The sequence below is a fragment of the Lactuca virosa genome, chromosome 3 (genome assembly GCF_052849685.1).
Source record: "Lactuca virosa cultivar CGN04683 chromosome 3, Lactuca_virosa_CGN04683_v6, whole genome shotgun sequence".
Lineage (NCBI taxonomy): Eukaryota > Viridiplantae > Streptophyta > Magnoliopsida > Asterales > Asteraceae > Lactuca > Lactuca virosa.
Window position 1 is genome coordinate 13,872,868 of NC_136428.1, and position 12,623 is coordinate 13,885,490.

Sequence of the window (12,623 nt, forward strand, 5' to 3'; positions counted from 1 at the left end):
CGTGACGTAATTTTTTTTAGCAGGCAAATTAAAGAAATCATTAATCTAACCCTTATAAATAATCATTTTAACAAAAATAAATAATTTTTTTATTAGAAAAATAACCACATGACCCAGAATATCATATTCCAGAGCACGGAGTTTTGTTTCGGAGGTGTGATCCGGAATACGATATTCCAGACTATTTATGATTTTGTTCCGGAGTGGATGTCGGTTGGTGGGGATGATGTCCGGAATCTGACACTCCATACCTTGCAGACTAAAAAAATGTATTCCGGACTGAAGTCCGGAACGACCGTACATTCCGGAGTGGTGTTTCGCAGAGTTAGAATTAGGTTTTTTGTATGTTTTTCTTCCAAATATGCAGTACATTTGTGTGTTTAATATATTTGTGTGTACGATACTTTTCATAAACGTTCCGAAATGAGTACGTATACGGGGGTTTTTCGAGTTCCAGTTTCTAACTGAGGGCAATGTCAGCGTATCGACGGATGTATGTATTATCTTGCTCAGCGTATCGACGGATGAAATAGGGTTTACGTTGGAGATCTGGATACCACTTGGATCGTGTGAATACTTTCTGAACTGATATTTCTACCCTATGTCTGGGTTGCAAAAAATTCAGCATATATGCATAAAGTTTGGAACTTTATACCTTCTGGAGCTTCTTGAGCACAAGTTAACTTCAGATCTACAATCTTGATCTTCTTCTCCAACACTTTGATGCAAAACCTTCCTCTTGAAGAACTCAAGAACACACCAAATAAGCTTAAACACACAAAGGGAGAGCTAGGGTTTGGGGAGGACGAATGTGTTGGATTAGATGTCTAAGCCCATAACTATAATTGGTATGTACTTGAATTGATAGCAGCACAGTCCTTTTGGGTTGCCCTCAACCTAGCAACTGGACTAGGAAATTATGAAAGGAGAGATATTAATTTATAAAATTAATGAATTAATATAAATGATTTATTAATATGTTAAAAGATTAATATATTAATTAGAAATCATTATGTTTAATTAATAGTTAGCCAGAAATTAATCAGAATTAATTTTGGGGTTAAAAGAATTAATTATAAAGTGCAGTGACTAGTTTGCAATTAACTAATAGTTGAGTGGAAGGTTCCAGAACCCCCTTGGAAGGAGGTGGACGAAATTCTTAGGGGAAACCCTAGAGATTTCGTCCAAGGGGTCCAAATAAGGCCTTTGGATCTTGCTTAGGCCCTAAGCAAAGGATAACTAGGGTTTTCCCTAAACCCTAGATCCCTCAGCTATTTAAGTAGCCTCCTGGCTCACATTTGAGGTCACTGATTTCTTTGGAAGAAACCCTAAGGCCGAAATTGCATACTCTCTCCATCCTCTCTCCTCCAAGTTTTCTTCTTGCTAGTTCTTGGGTGTGATTCCATTAGAGGCATTACATTTGTGGTGCTAAGCTTCCAAGAAGATCAAGATCAAGATCAAGAGGATTATCAATTGTTTGCTATAACAATTGAAAGGTATGTAACTTCTAAACCCTAGTTTGTTAATTTCGAAATTAGCCTATCTCCTCTAGGGTTCTTGTTTTGCAATTCAAAGTTATATGTTCAATAGTTAAAACATAGATCCAAAGTAGGTTGCATGTGAACTTAGGAATTGTTTTCTTGTTTATTTGTTTTACCAAAAACCCATCAGTGGTATCAGGGCCATTGTTTGTTTTAAATTGAATTGTTATAATAATTGAATTGCAAATTAGGTTTATAGCCATTAAACCCTAAAGGCCAAATTTTCGCAATTAGGGTTTTGGATTGAAGGGTTTTCGAAAACCCTAGCCTCCAAAGAACCCTAATCGAAATTAGGGTTAGGGTTTTGAAAACCCTAGCCTCCTCCCTTGTAAATTTCGAAATTGCTAGAAGTTTTAGGGTTTCTTGTTTTGGATAATTGTTACTTAATTAGATTAATTGGATAATTATCCTTACCCTATTTTTCGAAATTTAGAAGGATAAGGATTAGGATTAAATTAATTGATTAATTTAATTAGATAATCCTTACAAGATTTAATAATTTGATTAATAGTTAATTAAAAGATAAATATTAAATCTAGTTAATTGGTTTATTTAAATTTAAATTTAATAGTTTGAATTTCGAAATTTATATAAACCCTTGAAGTTTTAAAATGTTTTAAAACACACCCTATATATGTATTATGATTAAAAGTTTAATATTATATATGTATAAGAATATGGTCAGTTAAATTGCTAGTATGCCTCATTCACAAAGCTAATCTATAAGGGGGTATAAGGAAACTGCCTATAAAATTGTAGTTGAATGGGTGTCCACTCTCACCCACCGCTTCCTTGATTAGTGGAGGGTCGTTAGCAGAACGGATTTGATAGGACAACTACTTCTCATTAAAAGTATAATGACATTAAAGAAAGTACTAGAACATTATTTTTAAATCCCAACTCTAGTTACTTTAGGAAAAATGTGAAAAGTATGCTAATCCATGAAATTGCACATTATGCTTTATTGGTCGTTAGTGGAGCGTGTGTGGTTAACCAGCACACTCAAGGGCACTAATAAAGAGTAGTAATGGGTATCTCATAATTGTCATTTTGATGGAGCGTGTGTGGTTTACCAGCACATCAATAGTTAATGATAAAGACAATTAGGTTACCAAGCACATTTGCATGATTATTCACATCTTGTTTGTGATCCTCGGCATCCCAGTCACAAATAGAAGAGCATAATCTGAGATTAAAACATGTCATTGAATAGTTTCAATGTATCTCAAAAGAATTAGGAATTTCACTTCGTTTGTTTCGTCTAATGGTGGAATTGGTGAATCGTCATTCACCTACCTTTATGAAATTTACACTTGGATCTCGGCATCCCATTTCTAAGTTGTGAATCTTCATAGTTGGATCCTAACCTTGATATTTTATCTTTGGGTTATTATATTGAGGTATCTTGAAATCTAACTAAAACTTTCTTTTCTTTTCAGATGTCTACTCCTGGAAACACTTCTGCTTCATCCTCCTCCAACCAGAACTTATCTTTGCTCAATATCTGCTCCAAAGTCGTTATGGATGGCTCAAACTATAACGATTGGATGCGCAACATCAAGATGGCTCTTCATTTTGAGAACAAAGAATATGTTCTTGAAAAGGAGCTCAAAGAGCTTGATGAGTCTGAAGCTACTCCTGAAGATCTTGCTGCCTACAAGAAACATTACGATGATGCTACCAAAGTGGCTTGCATCATGGTGGCAACCATGTCCCCAGAACTGCAGAGGTACTATGAGGACTACTGGCCTTTTGAGATGAACAAGGACCTTATGGAAAAGTACCATAAGCGAGCTCGTCAAGAAAAGTTTGAAGTAGTCAAGTCACTCATGGCTTGCAAGATGAAAGAAGGGGAATCGGTTGTGTCACATGTGCAAAGAATGCAACGCTACATAGAGCGTTTGGTCAAGCTCAACATTCACTTTGATGAGGAACTGGCCATTGACATGGTCTTGAACTCACTACCTGATTGTTATGGTCAGTTTATTCTAACTTACCATTTGAACAATACTGAGCAGACCTTGGCCCAATTGCACAACTTGTTGCAGACAGCTGAGGCAGGAATGAAGGGTAAAAGTATACCCTCCACGCCTACAAGTGCCCCTGTGTTGGCTATTGGACAGGGAAAGGGGAAAAAGAGGAAAGGTCCTCCCAAGCAAAACTGGAAGAGCAAGGCTCAAGCTGGGTCGTCTAGTAATTGCCCAAAGGCTAAGCCCAATGGTTCCACTCCCCATGTTTCTGATCCAAAAGAGGCCGTTTGCTTTTACTGCAATCAAAAGGGGCATTGGAAGAGATCTTGCCCACAATATCTGCAAGATATCAAGGATGGCAAAGTGAAGCCATCTTCGGCAGGTATTTACACTATTTCGGCTAATAACTCATTATCTTCTCGTTCATGGGTCCTTGACACAGGATGTGGTTTTCATATCTGTTCTGATTTGCAGGGACTAAAGGAAAGTGAGGAGATAGAGCGAGGAAGGATAAACTTGATCATGGGAAACAGAAAGTCTTCACCAGTGACCAAGATCGGAGTTTATCAGCTTCTACTTAGCAATGATGTTAGATTAGATTTAATAAATTGTTGCTATTCGGCTGAGATGACGAGAAACATTATTTCATTTCATGCATTGTTCAGACAAGGTTTCAAATATTCTTTTAATGATTTGAATGGTTCAATTTTTGTTTATAAGAATGGTGTTTTTATGTTTGAAGCTTTACCTTGTGATGGTGTGTATGAAACGGTGACTTGTGTTGATAGCTTAGGAAATAGTGTACTTAATATTGACTTGTCTAATAGTGTAGACAAGGCATGCTTGTGGCATTGTCGTCTTGGACACATTAACAAGAAACGCATAGCCCAACTCCAAAAGGATGGAGTGTTGGAATCATTTGACCTAAAATCAGATGATATGTGTGAATCTTGTCTTTTGGGAAAGATGACAAAATCACCATTCACAGGGTCTTGTGAAAGAGGTGAAGGTCTGTTGGATCTCATACACACAGATGTGTGTGGGCCCTTCAGATCAACTACAAGAGATGCTAATCGATTCTATGTGACTTTCACTGACGATTATAGCAGATATGGATATATCTACTTGATCAAGCATAAGTCAGAAACTTTTGAAAAGTTCAAAGAGTTTAAGCATGAAGTCGAAAATCAATTGGGCAGAAAGATAAAGATACTTAGATCCGATAGAGGCGGGGAGTATCTTAGTATCGAGTTTAACGACTATCTGAAAGAATGTGGTATAGTCTCACAATTGACTCCTCCTAGGACACCACAGTTAAATGGTGTAGCTGAGAGGCGTAATCGAACCTTGTTAGACATGGTTCGTTCTATGATGAGTCGGGCTTCGCTCCCTATTCACTTCTGGGGGTATGCCTTAGAGACAGCCGCCCACATCCTCAATCTTGTCCCTACAAAGAAGGTTGCCAAAACACCTCACGAAATGTGGACAGGGAAAGTTCCCTCGTTAGCACATATTAAAGTTTGGGGTTGTGAAGCTTTCGTAAGACGAGAGACTCACGACAAGCTAGCAGCTAGAAGTGAGAAATGTGTTTTCATTGGTTACCCAAAGCAGTCTTTTGGATATTTGTTCTACAGGCCTAGTGAGAACGTGGTCTTTGTAGCACGAAGAGGAGTCTTTCTTGAAAGAGAGCTCATATTCAAAGAGGACAGCTGGAGCACTATTGACCTTGAAGAAATTCAAGAGTCAGTCAATGAAGGAACCTTAGATGACACTAGCACTCAACCAGAGGAAACAGTTCCTGTTGAACCAATCGATAACTCATTACCTCTTAGAAGATCCACTAGGGTGAGTGTGCCACCTGAGTTGTATGGTTTTCATATTACTTTAGATGGTGACACATTCATAAGTGACAGAACACTGGTAAACTTAGATGAACCAGTCACTTATAAGGAAGCAATGGCAGGCCCAGAGGCTTCCAAGTGGAAAGAGGCAATGGACAGCGAGATTAAGTCCATGTATGACAACCAAGTTTGGAATTTGGTTGATAGTGCACCAGGTCGTAAGACAGTTGGGTGCAAATGGATCTTCAAGAAGAAGACAGACATGGATGGAAATGTGCACACATTCAAGGCTCGACTGGTTGCAAAAGGTTTCACTCAAACCCCAGGGGTTGACTATGATGAGACCTTCTCGCCAGTGGCTAAGATTAAATCTATTAGGATATTGCTCGCCATAGCTGCCTTTCATGATTATGAAATCTGGCAGATGGATGTCAAAACTGCTTTCCTTAATGGGAAGTTGGCTGAAGATGTTTACATGAGTCAGCCAGAGGGTTTTGTTGATGCAAAGTTCCCCAATAGAGTGTGCAAGCTTGAGAAATCCATTTATGGATTGAAACAAGCATCTCGCAGTTGGAATCTTTGCTTCCATGAGAAAGTCAAAGAGTTTGGTTTCTCTAGAAGTGAAGATGAGTTATGTGTGTATATCAAGGCAAGTGGGAGTATAGTAACTTTTCTGGTGTTGTATGTCGATGACATATTACTCATTGGTAACGACGTTCCAACCTTGAAAGAAGTTAAGTCTTGGCTTGGAAAGTGTTTTGCCATGAAAGACCTTGGAGAAGTTGTCTATATTCTTAGGATTAGAATATTGAGAGATAGAAAGAAGAGACTAATTGAACTTAGTCAGAGCATATACTTGGATAAGGTACTAAAGAGGTTTAGTATGGAAAATTCCAAGAAGGGAGATCTACCTATCCAAAGCAATACCAAATTGAGTAAGACTCAATGCCCGAGTACAGATGTTGAAATAGATGACATGATTCGTGTACCTTATGCTTCCGCTGTCGTATCGATCATGTATGCTATGACATGTACTCGCCCTGATGTGGCATTTGCTTTGAGCATAGTCAGTCGCTATCAGGGAAACCCAGGTAGAGCTCATTGGATAGCAGTTAAGAATATACTCAAGTATTTGCGAAGGACAAAGGACTGGGTCCTTGTGCTTGGTGGCAGTGATACTTTGAGAGTAGATGGTTACAGTGATGCCAGCTTTCAGACGGATAGAGATAACTTCCGTTCTCAGTCGGGCTGGGTGTTTTTACTGAATGGAGGAGCAGTTACTTGGAAGAGTTCCAAGCAAAATACGGTGGCTGATTCTACTTGTGAATCAGAGTACATAGCAGCAAGTGAAGCGTCGAAAGAAGCAGCTTGGTTGAGGAACTTCATCGGGGATCTCGGAGTTGTTCCAACCATCCAGGAGCCTATGGAACTGTTCTGCGATAATGAAGGAGCGGTTGCCTTGACAAAGGAACCGAGAGATCATGGTAAGACCAGACATATCGACAGAAAGTACCATTTCATCAGACATAGAGTTGAAGAAGGCCATTTTATAGTAAAGAGGGTGTCATCTGAAGATAACCCAGCAGATCCCCTCACAAAGGGTCTGAGTAGGGCTAAGCATATTCAGCATGCTCGAAGCATAGGACTGAAAGATGATATTAGTTTTAGTAGTTAGATTAGTTTTATTCTGAAACTTGTAACAAAGTAAATATAATTGACTTTTGGTGATTAAATAATAAAGTATTATTTATAAGCTTGGTTTCTGCCTTTTGTCAATTGTTTATTATTGTGTTTCATTTTTGCATGTTTTTACTTCCCGAATAATAAGATTATTCAAACTCCACAGTCACTCATACTTTTGGAAGTAAGTAGTGAATTAAGACTGTCATGAACTGGATTGTAGATTGTCTAAGGATAGACATGGCAATAGAACTGCTGCAACGTTCATGAGTACTCAGAAATTGAGATTTGAGTATTGGATAAACCCTCGCTCAGAGTATCACTTCATGGAATTCATCACGAGTAATACTGAGACGATAATATCTTATAATCTTGAAACGAAGATATATGAGTTGCAATTTACAAGTCGGTCATGCATTGGTGATACAAAAACGCATCAGTAACTTGGTGTTATAAAACGTATTGCCATGTATAATTTGATGAGTAAAAGATACAAGCATATGAGTCAACGTTTATTCGTTCCTTTTGCCCTAATAGGAAAAGCGATATCCGTGGGCCCCTCGATGATTTGGTGTTGACTTATGTGCTGGGCCCAGCCAGGACTAGATTGATGTGTTCAATTAGAAGTCCTACATCATCACAAATCAGAAATCGGGAAACATAGATTCTGGACAAAGAGATTGATTACATTCCATGTCTTATGTCTAGGGATATCTAGCAGAACGAAGGATTATATGATCACTTATCTTAGGACACGTAACTGACTGGGTCAGAGTTCGGCAACAGCTTTTTGGAAGCTACAATTTGCTGGTCAAATTTAGAAGGCATACTAGCAATTATAGTTACAGACTTATCCAAGTGGGAGACTGTTGGATTAGATGTCTAAGCCCATAACTATAATTGGTATGTACTTGAATTGATAGCAGCACAGTCCTTTTGGGTTGCCCTCAACCTAGCAACTGGACTAGGAAATTATGAAAGGAGAGATATTAATTTATAAAATTAATGAATTAATATAAATGATTTATTAATATGTTAAAAGATTAATATATTAATTAGAAATCATTATGTTTAATTAATAGTTAGCCAGAAATTAATCAGAATTAATTTTGGGGTTAAAAGAATTAATTATAAAGTGCAGGGACTAGTTTGCAATTAACTAATAGTTGAGTGGAAGGTTCCAGAACCCCCTTGGAAGGAGGTGGACGAAATTCTTAGGGGAAACCCTAGAGATTTCGTCCAAGGGGTCCAAATAAGGCATTTGGATCTTGCTTAGGCCCTAAGCAAAGGATAACTAGGGTTTTCCCTAAACCCTAGATCCCTCAGCTATTTAAGGAGCCTCCTGGCTCACATTTGAGGTCACTGATTTCTTTGGAAGAAACCCTAAGGCCGAAATTGCATACTCTATCCATCCTCTCTCCTCCAAGTTTCCTTCTTGCTAGTTCTTGGGTGTGATTCCATTAGAGGCATTACATTTGTGGTGCTAAGCTTCCAAGAAGATCAAGATCAAGATCAAGAGGATTATCAATTGTTTGCTATAACAATTGAAAGGTATGTAACTCCTAAACCCTAGTTTGTTAATTTCGAAATTAGCCTCTCTCCTCTAGGGTTCTTGTTTTGCAATTCAAAGTTATATGTTCAATAGTTAAAACATAGATCCAAAGTAGGTTGCATGTGAACTTAGGAATTGTTTTCTAGTTTATTTGTTTTACCTAAAACCCATCAGAATGTAGGCTGTGGAGGCTGAGGTAAGGGGGGTTATGGTGCTCATAATGTTGTTTATATAGGCTCCAAACCCTAAATATTAAGGTTTCACCCAAACATTAGTATGCCCAGCGTACACAAGTGTACGCCCAGCGTACTAATGCGGACCTTAATAGGCTTAGCGTACTCTTATGTACGCGCAGCGTACTCCCTTCTGGCCCAAGTTTGCAAACTTGGTCCTTAACTTATCTTGGCTCTTCACTTCCAACCCCAAGGACCATAAATGACAAGGTAATGATAGAATAGGGTTCGGAAATACCTGCAAAAATCTCGGGATGTTACATGGATAATTACCAATTCAAGATAATATTATTATATTGGTTTTGGGCTTATCTAGGGTTTTCAAGTTGCACTATATAAGGACCCATATACCTCCAACTTTCGGCTATGACTTCTATAGAAGGGTTAGGCCTAAATTCTTACCGATTTCCTCTCTCTCTCTTCAAGTTCCTTGGTTGTTAGGGTTTGGGTGTGAACCATTAGAGACACGACACTTGTGGTGCTAGCTTCCAAAATCAAAGAAGAAAGGATTCTTGATTGTTTACTACAACAATAAAAAAGTATGTAATTTCTATCTTGTTTGTCAATTTCGAAAATACATAGGGTTCATATGTTTCTTGTTGTTCAATAGAATATTACTTCAATAGTGTTATGACATAGATCTAGTAGGTTACATGTACCCTTGAGTGTTAATGATTTATCCGCGTTATTACATGTAAAACCCAACATATATATCATTTGTATGATAAGATAGTGGTGCTGGTAGAGTACATGAATGCTAGTTGACTAGGATAACTCCTTGTTATGTATGTGCAATATAGGACACTTGGTGTCATGGTATGCTAGACGATATTTGCGACTTTTGTATGAAAGATTGTGGTTGGATCACAACACTTATATGAAAGACTGTGGATGGATCAATCACATGAATGAAAAATTATGGTTGGATCACAACACATGTACGAAAGATTGTAGTTGGATCACATATGATAGTATTGGTTGGTCTTGGGGTGGATACCCTAGGGGTTGTATATGGTTTATTTATATAGCCTGAGAACTCTTAGTGTAAAGCCTTATGTAACGTCACAGAAATAAGACCCAAAATTTTCATTATTGATTTAGTAAAAACATTAATCCAAACATTTCCATACAACCCAAAAAGACCAAAGTATGTCACTACATTAATACATATCAGAGTAAATCTCAAAATGCGGAAAAAGGTGGTGTGTGCTCTCCAATCATCCCGGGCTCTTCCCTTTCGATCCGGAAGTACCTGAAACATAAACTGAAAACCGTAAGCCCAAAGCTTAGTGATTCCCCAAGATACCACATATCATACATAAATAAACACATATTGGGTCCCCGCCTCACATAAGGTCTCGACCGGTATCGAGTCCCACTCGGGCTCGGGCCCCGCTCGAATTACAAATCTATCATTCATTAGGCCCTGTCTGACATCGGGCCCCGCCCGGTACACATAATAAACATATAACACATAATCATGCTAACACATGCAATAATCACAAACCAATAGCATAGAATACAGTCATCGGGCCTCGCCCGACATCGAGCCTCGCTCGGTATACCAGCACATAACACATGCAAGAGTCACGTAGACATCTAGCATCCTATCATAAAAATCATGGGCCGACATTGGTGCCTTCGACCCACTAACACAGTGAAGAAACTCACCTCAGACTGCGGAATCTCACAAATAAAACTCTGACTGCTGGCCCGCTAAAATCCCAGCGTTATAATCACAAAATAACATCCAATTAATAATTGGTGCCTGACTCACACTAAGAGTCCAAACTAGGGTAAAAGACCTTTTTACCCTTTTCCTAACTTGGCCTAAGGCCAAGGCCTAATCCAACTGTCCAAAAAGCACAAATTCCAAAATAATCACCCAAAGCCCAAATATGGTCATATCTTCCAAATTGGGCCCAATTCCCTTTCATGGGCCTCCAACCAAAGAATCAACTAAAATAACATCAACCTAAAATAATATTCTGATGGCCCAACAAAGCCCTAAACTCCAAAGGTCCAACATGGGTCCAATACCAAAAGGCCCACAAATCCGAAGCCCACTACTGAGTACGCAAGGCGTACTCAGCTCGTACGCTTAACGTACTCGCTTTGGGGATTTTACGCGCAGCGTACCAACTTGTACGCCTAATGTACTCCCCAGCTTGGCCAACTTTCTCATTCAACTCTTAAACGGTTAAGACTTGAATCCATCTTTCAGATCTGACCTCCTAAAGGTGGTTTATCATGTAAAGTTGGCAACTTTACGTGCATGCATGGCTTAATGGGGTTTTATAGCTCAAAAGAACTTAATAAAGGGTCTTAACACATGTAGAAGTCCATAAACACCTCAAAGATTGCATTTTTATGGACAAAGGGACCAAAAGGACCCTATATCTACCACCAATCACTTCTGGAGTGAATCAAGAGGCTTAACAATCAAACCATAGACTCAAAAAGCACAAAATGACACCAAACTAGATCTAACATCATGGATTAGCAAGATGGAAGCTTTTTACCTCACAAGGAAAGCAAATGATGAACAAATCTCAGATCTTCAAGCTCCAAGCACAACTCCAAATGGTTCACTTCTTCTTCTCCGTCACAAAGCACCAACCAACACACTTTAAGGCTCAAACTCTCAAGATCTCACTAGGGTTTCGACTTTCTGGACAAGCGGGGATGAAGGTTGTCTAAACATAACCAAATGAGGCCATCATAAGGCTTAAATATGGTACAATACCCTAAAATTTAGGTTTCACTTAATCACATGTATGCCATGCGTACCCAAGCGTACACCCTGCATACGTGGTCCGAAGGCGCGATCCAAAATCGGGCTAGTACGCTAAGCGTACCACCCTGTACGCCCCACGTACTAGCTTTAAGGACCATTCTTGCAAACTTTTTAGATTAGGGATTAAATATGAAACTTACTAAATTTTCAAGTGTTACACCTTATTGCATGGTTCTTGTTTGATTTATTAGTCTCGGGTATGATCATCTATTCGACTGTCTATTTGATTCCCGACTACATATGACTATGTATTCATGAGGCGGTTGCCATTATTAGCACTGACCCGGTATAGACATGGGCATGACATGTATGAAAGACCAATGATGTAGCCTCTGAGAAGTTGTATATTGGCAAGAGTGCAGTGGACGTCTGGACGATACATATGATTAGTATGTGTGTTGTATGCATGTTGGAAAGAGAGTTCGCAAATCGATGTTAGAGCCGAGAACCTTGTTTGTATGCATTGCATATATGGTGGAATATACAATATATACTTGGGAACTCACTGAACTTTATGCTTACAGTTGGGGATTAAATGTTTTGCGGGTTGTTCGAGAGAAGAGCTCGACAGGACTGTACACTCGCATTGAAGACATTGGTTTCCGTTGTTTTGCAATTCAACTATGTTAATCTTATATTTTCGAACAAGTGAATGTTACTTAATGATTTTAATTAAAGGGTTTTAATTGGTTAACTTATTTTAATTAAAAATCTTTTGTAATTTTTTTAGGACGTTACAACTTCTCACATTTCTCTTGTGTGAATTGTTTAAGAAAAGCGAGGGGCAGAGTTTGAACATTTCTTTTGTGGGGTGGGGGGGGGGGGGAGGCAAAAATATAATATGTATGAACATTGGAGAGCAGGGGGGCCACAACATAAATTTTATATTTTTAGGCCTAATATGTATAAAAAATTAAATATTAGAAAGTATTTCTAGCAAACAAATCGGGGGGGCCACAACCCCTCTTGGCCCTAATAAAGCTCCGTCCATGAGAAAAACAACAAATTC